Raw genomic sequence first — 6,271 nt, 5'->3', positions numbered from 1 at the left:
AATCATACCCCTGTCGAGCATAATACCAGGGAAAACTGGCTAGCTAGTTATCATCAAAAGGATGATTTAAACCGAAACATGAGGGTCAGTCCTTCTGGATGTGACGATCATGGGTGACTGTGATTCCTTAAGAAAAGAGGTTTAGCGATAATCCTAAAAGACCAGGTTAAAAAAAGTTATCACTGCAAAGAAAACCTTTTTTTTTTTTTCTTCCATTCTTATCGTCAGCTGTTTGGGGGACTGAGGCTTTTGATTAATTTTCTGACAATTTTATTGATAACATACAGGTCGTCTGTCCAGTTTGCGTCAGTCTTACAGACGAAGTGATTTCTCCAGCTGGATGGGGCTGCCATCTCAGGGGTGATTCAGAGACATGACAACATGAAAAGGTAATCTTTCTTTGCACAAAATCTGCTTGGTTTAGAAATACATCATAAGATGGGTGGGAAGGGGATTACGGGGCAGTTATCCCCGGGGTTGGTTTGGCAGATAGAGTAAGAGATGGGAGAAAACGGCACCCGTGCGTGTCCCCTTGACACTCTGCCTTATCTGAGTGATTGTGGGAGATGCCACACCTGCTGTGCTCACTTGCAGTTAGTGTTTTCATGAGTAACTGTTACAATACACCCGTGAGTCAGAGGGACGAGTACTGTTTTTCAGGCTAAATTCATGTCATCTGGATGCGGCCGACTAGAAACTCAAAACCTATCAATATGTTTCTTGGTCTCCAAAGGCTCTTACTGCTGCTGCTAAGTCGCTTCAGTCGTGTCTGACCCTGTGCGACCCCATAGACGGCAGCCCCCTAGGCTCCTCTGTCCCTGGGATTCTCCAGGCAAGAATACTGGAGGGGGTTGCCATTTCCTTCTCCAATGCATGAAAGTGAAAAGTGAAAGAGAAGTCCCTCAGTTGTGCCCGACTCTTAGTGACCCCAGTCCATGGGATTTTCCAGGCAAGAGTACTGGAGTGGGGTGCCATTGCCTTAAGGTAAGGATAAAAGTTCCTCTTTCAAAGAGCTGTCAAGGTGTTAGTGAGACGTGATGCACAGAATGTAGCTAACTGCAGTCCTGGTCCTTACCAAGAGCCCCCCGCCCACCCACCCAAAGGATCCCTCGTTATGATTGTAATAATGGAAACTCTCATTACCGTAACGCCTTTCAGTTCTACCTCTAGGTACTGGGACAATTTCTCTTCCATGACTGCAGCTAATACTGGTCAGTAATGATAATAATTATGGTACCCAGGGCCAGACTCTGGGACCACAGCGTCCTCTGTCTCAGATGCCGGCCTGTTAAGCAGTGGTCACTTAGGAAGTAAACTAGGGCCGGCGCCATGGCTGGTTTAAGTTATGGTTGTTATTTCCTGCTTCCCTTTGCACTGTGCCTCTGGGAGCAGCGTGAGAGGCCCGTTGCAGGAGCCTTCCTGTCCCTCCTCATAAACATGCCCCAGATGTGGCCCTGGCTACCTGGTCAGGGTGCGCCCAGGGCAGGAAGCGGGAGGGCTGTGTCCACTCTGCACCCAGGCCCCCAGGGCTGCAGATGGCTGTGCTGGGGGGACGGGCACCCTCAGCCGGTCCCCGGGCTGGGATCCAATGGATCCTCATCGCATCTCCCACTCTGAGGGGACTCAGCATCCGTGTGTCATCTTTTGTTAATAATGGACTAATGACTGTCACTCTGCAGATGAATACTAAATGGCTCACCTGTTCCTGGGCAGTAGTTTCAGAAGCAGAGGAGTCCCACCTCCTGCCACATTCCTGGTTTCTCCTGTTGGTGTGGACAGATGTGTCTCAGTCGTCAACCACTGTGTAGCAAATCAGCCTGAAACTTAGTGACTTCAAACAGTGCCTTATGATTTCTCTTCGATTCTGTGGCATGATGGGGTGGTTGCTCGGCTGGTCTCACACGGTCACCATGTGGCTGCATCCAGCAGGCAGGGTGGCTGGGAGCCTGGCAGAACCGAGCCTCTGTTTCCAGGTGGTACATTCACTCCAGATTTCACAGCATGGAAGTCTCAGTACCACCATCTAAGAGAAGGGGAAAAAAAACCTTGCAAACCTCTTGAACCTAGAAGTGAGACGTGAGATACTGTTGGTCAAAGAAAACCAAACAGCCAGCCCTGACCCAGGGGACGGCAAGCAGACCCGCCTCTTGAGGGGAGCAGTGGCGATGTTATAATGCAAACAAGGTCAACAGGAACTGTCTCCACCATCACTGAAACCAAACACACACAAACTTCAAAAGTACACGGGATGTGAAAGTTGCATCTTTTGCAAATATTTTCTCTCATTCCATATTTTTTTAAAATTTTGTTTATGGTTTGCTTTGCTATGCAAAAGCTTTTAGGTTTAATTGTGTCCCATTTGCTTATTTTTGTTTTTATTTTGATTAAGCTAGGACATGGATCCAAAAAAATATTGCTATGATTTATGTCAAAGAGAGTTTTCTGTATGCTTTCTTCTAAGAGTTTATAGTATACAGCCTTCCATTAGGTCTTTAATCCATTTTGAGCTCATCTTTCTGGATGGTGTCGCAGGATGTTCTAATTTTATTCTTTTACATGTAGCTGTCCAGTTTTCCCGGCACCACTATGGACTGCCTTTTCTCCACTGTATATCCTTGCCTTCTTTGTTGTAGATTAATTGACTGTAGGTGCGTGGGTTTATTTCTGGGATTTCTAGTCTGTTCCATTGATCTATGTTTCTGTTTTTGTGGCAGCACCATACTGTTTTGATGCCTGTAGCTTTGTAGTATAGTCTGAAGTCAGGGAGTGTGATTGCTCCAGCTGTTCTTCTTTCTCAAGATTGTTTTGAGTATTCAGTGTTTTATTTGTTTCCATGCAAATTTTAAAATTATTTCTTCTAGTTCTGGGATTAATTTACAAAACAAAAAATTGCTCATACAGCTTAATTAAAAAAAAAAAACAAAAAACAAGCAACCCAATTAAAAAAGTGGACAGAAGACCTAAATAAACATTCCTCCAAAGAAGACACACAGATGGCCGACAGGCATGTGAAAAGATGCTCAGTGCTGCTAGTTATCAGAGAGATGCAAACTGAAATGGCAGTGAGGCATCACTCCACAGCAGCCAGAACGGCCATCATTACAGAGCTCACAGATAGCAGATCCCGGATAGGGCGTGGGGCAAAGGGAGCCCACGCACACTGTTGGCAGGGTGGTAAACTGGCGCCTTGCCGTGGAGAACAGTGTAGCGGTTCATTCAAAAGCTAAAAACAGAGTTGCCATATGATCCAGAAATCCCATTCCTGGGCGTATATCAGAAGAAAACTCTAATTCAAAAAGATACATGCACACCAATGTTCATTACAGCACTGTTTACAGTAACCAAGATAGGGAAGCAACCTAAATGTCCACAACAGATGAATGGGTAAAGAAAATACGCTGCATATATATAATGAAATACTCCTCAGCTATAAAAACAAGGGAATAGCTCCCTTCCTGTTTCCTGTCATGGCGCAGGATCAAGGTGAGAAGGAGAACCCCATGTGGGAGCTGCACATCCGCAAGCTCTGTCTCAACATCTGCGTTGGGGAGAGCGGAGACAGGCTGACCCAGGCAGCCGAGGTGCTGGAGCAGCTCACGGGCCAGACCCCAGTGTTCTCCAAGGCTAGATACACTGTCAGATCCTTCGGCATCAGGAGAAATGAAAAGATTGCTGTCCACTGCACTGTCCGTGGGGCCAAAGCAGAAGAAATCCTGGAGAAAGGTCTACAGGTGTGAGAGTATGAGTTAAGAAAAAATAACTTCTCAGATACTGGAAACTTTGGCTTTGGGATCCAAGAACACATCGATCTGGGGATTAAGTATGACCCAAGCATCGGTATCTATGGCCTGGACTTCTGTGTAGTGCTGGGTAGGCCAGGTTTCAGCATCACAGACAAGAAGCCCAGGACAGGCTGCATTGGGGCCAAACACAGAATCAGCAAAGAGGAGGCCATGCGCTGGTTCCAGCAGAAGTATGATGGGATCATCCTTCCTGGCAAATAAATTCCCATTTCTATCCAAAAGGCCAATGAAACATTTTCAATGAAAAAAAAAAAATAAAAACAAGGAAATGATACCATTTGCAGCAACATGGATGGACCTAGAAATTATCACACTAAATGAAGTCAGACAGAGAAAGAGCAGCAGCATATGATGTCGCTTATGTGTGGAATCTTTAAAAAATCACACAAATCAACTTATTTACAAATCAGAAATAGACCCACCTATGTAGAAACCAAATCTGTGGTTATCAAAGTAGATGGAGCTGGGAGAAAGATAAACCAGGAGACTGGGATTAACATATACATACCACTATACATAGAATAAACAGTAGGACATATTGTATAGCACTGGGGACTGTATCTGCTGCTAAGCCACTTCAGTCATGGCTGACTCTGTGCGACCCCATAGACGGCAGCCCACCAGGCTCCCCCGTCCCTGGGATTCTCCAGGCAAGAACACTGGAGTGGGTTGCCATTTCCTTCTCCAATGCAGGAAAGTGAAAAGTGAAAGGGAATTCGCTCAGTCGTGTCTGACTCTTAGCGACCCCATGGACTGCAGCCCACCAGACTCCTCCATCCATGGGATTTTCCAGGCAAGAGTACTGGAGTGGGGTGCCATTGCCTTCTCTGGGGAACTATATTTAATATCTTATAATAACCCATAGTGGAAAAGAATCTGAAAAACTATATATATATATATATATGTATATAGTGGCTCAGCAGTAAAGAAACTGCCTGCCAATGCAGGAGATGTGGGTTTGATCCCTGGGTCTTGGAGAAGGAAATGGCACCCCACTCCAGTGTTCTCGTCTGGAGAATCCCAGGGACGGAGGAGGCACCCCACTCCAGTGTTCTCGTCTGGAGAATCCCAGGGACGGAGGAGGCACCCTACTCCAGTGTTCTCGTCTGGAGAATCCCAGGGACGGGGGAGGCACCCCACTCCAGTGTTCTCGTCTGGAGAATCCCAGGGACGGGGGAGGCACCCCACTCCAGTGTTCTCGTCTGGAGAATCCCAGGGACGGAGGAGGCACCCCACTCCAGTGTTCTCGTCTGGAGAATCCCAGGGACGGAGGAGCCTGGTGGGCCATAGCCCGTGAGGTCACAAAAGAGCCAGACACAACCTAGTGACTAGACAACAACAATATATACACGCACACACATGCACATGTATGTATATGTATGTATATATATGTGTGTATGTATGTATATGTATGTATGTATGTATGTATGGTGTATGTATGTATACATAGCGTCCGAATCACTCTGCTGTATACCTGAAACAACACTGTGAATTAACTATACTTCTATTTAAAAAGGTTAATTAAATAAAAAGTTGCACCAACATCGGTGATGCAAATGCTAGACTTTTCTACTCAAGATGGGGTTTGGCTGATGTATGACAGAAATCAAACCAATACTGTACAGCAATTATCCTTCAATTAAAAATAAATACATTTTAAAAAAACATAAAAAGGCCAAAAAAAAAAGAAAGACGGGATTGATCCTGTTAAAGAGAGTTCAGCACAAATACTCCACAGGGCTGACGTGGCAGCATCCTCACAGAAGACACTGTGTGTACAGCCTGCTCAGATGCAGATCTGACTTGCTGGGCTGGTCAGTAAGTAACTTCCTGCGTGTTTGGTGCATCCACATGGAATTATTTATTTATTCATGCCTGCATTCACATATATGTATATATATGAGAGCATATTCGAACAGAAAGCCCTGAACTAGGCTCTGGAAGAGAGTGAACAGCCAGATTACTTAGACGTCTTTTCCAAACTTGAAATATTACCATCAATGGTCACCATTTTCTTACCTGTCCAACTTCTCCTCTGTGATTTTTTTCAGTTTGTAGGTTTTTTAAGTGAAAGTGAAAGTTGCTCTGTCGTGTCTGACTCTTTGCGACCCCATGGACTGTAGCCCGCCAGCCTCCTCTGTCCATGGGATTCTCCAGGCAGGAATACTGGAGTGAGGAGTCATCCCCTTTTCCAGGGGATCATCCCTACCCAGGGATCAAACCCAAGTGTCCTGCATTGTAGGCGGATTCTTTACCATTTGAGCCACCAGGGAAGCCTGTAGCTTTTTAAAGTCAGCTATACTTTTTCCTTTAAGCAAGAGCTCTTTCTGTCCTTCCCACATAAGCCTCTGTTGAGAAGCTGTAACTCTGATGGCATGTAAACATAAAGAGAATATCTTCTGGAAAACTCTAAACGTAGATACCCAGAGACACCATCTTCTTGGACAAACACTTAAAACAATATTAAA

At 45.4% G+C, this 6,271-nt stretch overlaps 1 pseudogene; it reads left to right on the top strand.

Annotated features, from left to right (window-relative positions):
• Positions 1 to 3,455: 3,455 nt before the first annotated feature.
• LOC101107211 (large ribosomal subunit protein uL5-like) lies at positions 3,456 to 4,024 on the top strand (annotated as a pseudogene).
• The last annotated feature ends 2,247 nt before the right edge of the window (positions 4,025 to 6,271 follow it).

The sequence above is a fragment of the Ovis aries genome, chromosome 12 (genome assembly GCF_016772045.2).
Source record: "Ovis aries strain OAR_USU_Benz2616 breed Rambouillet chromosome 12, ARS-UI_Ramb_v3.0, whole genome shotgun sequence".
Classification (NCBI taxonomy): Eukaryota; Metazoa; Chordata; class Mammalia; order Artiodactyla; family Bovidae; genus Ovis; species Ovis aries.
The sequence above is the reverse complement of the archived record's forward strand: the minus strand, read 5'-3'. Positions and strand labels throughout refer to the sequence as shown.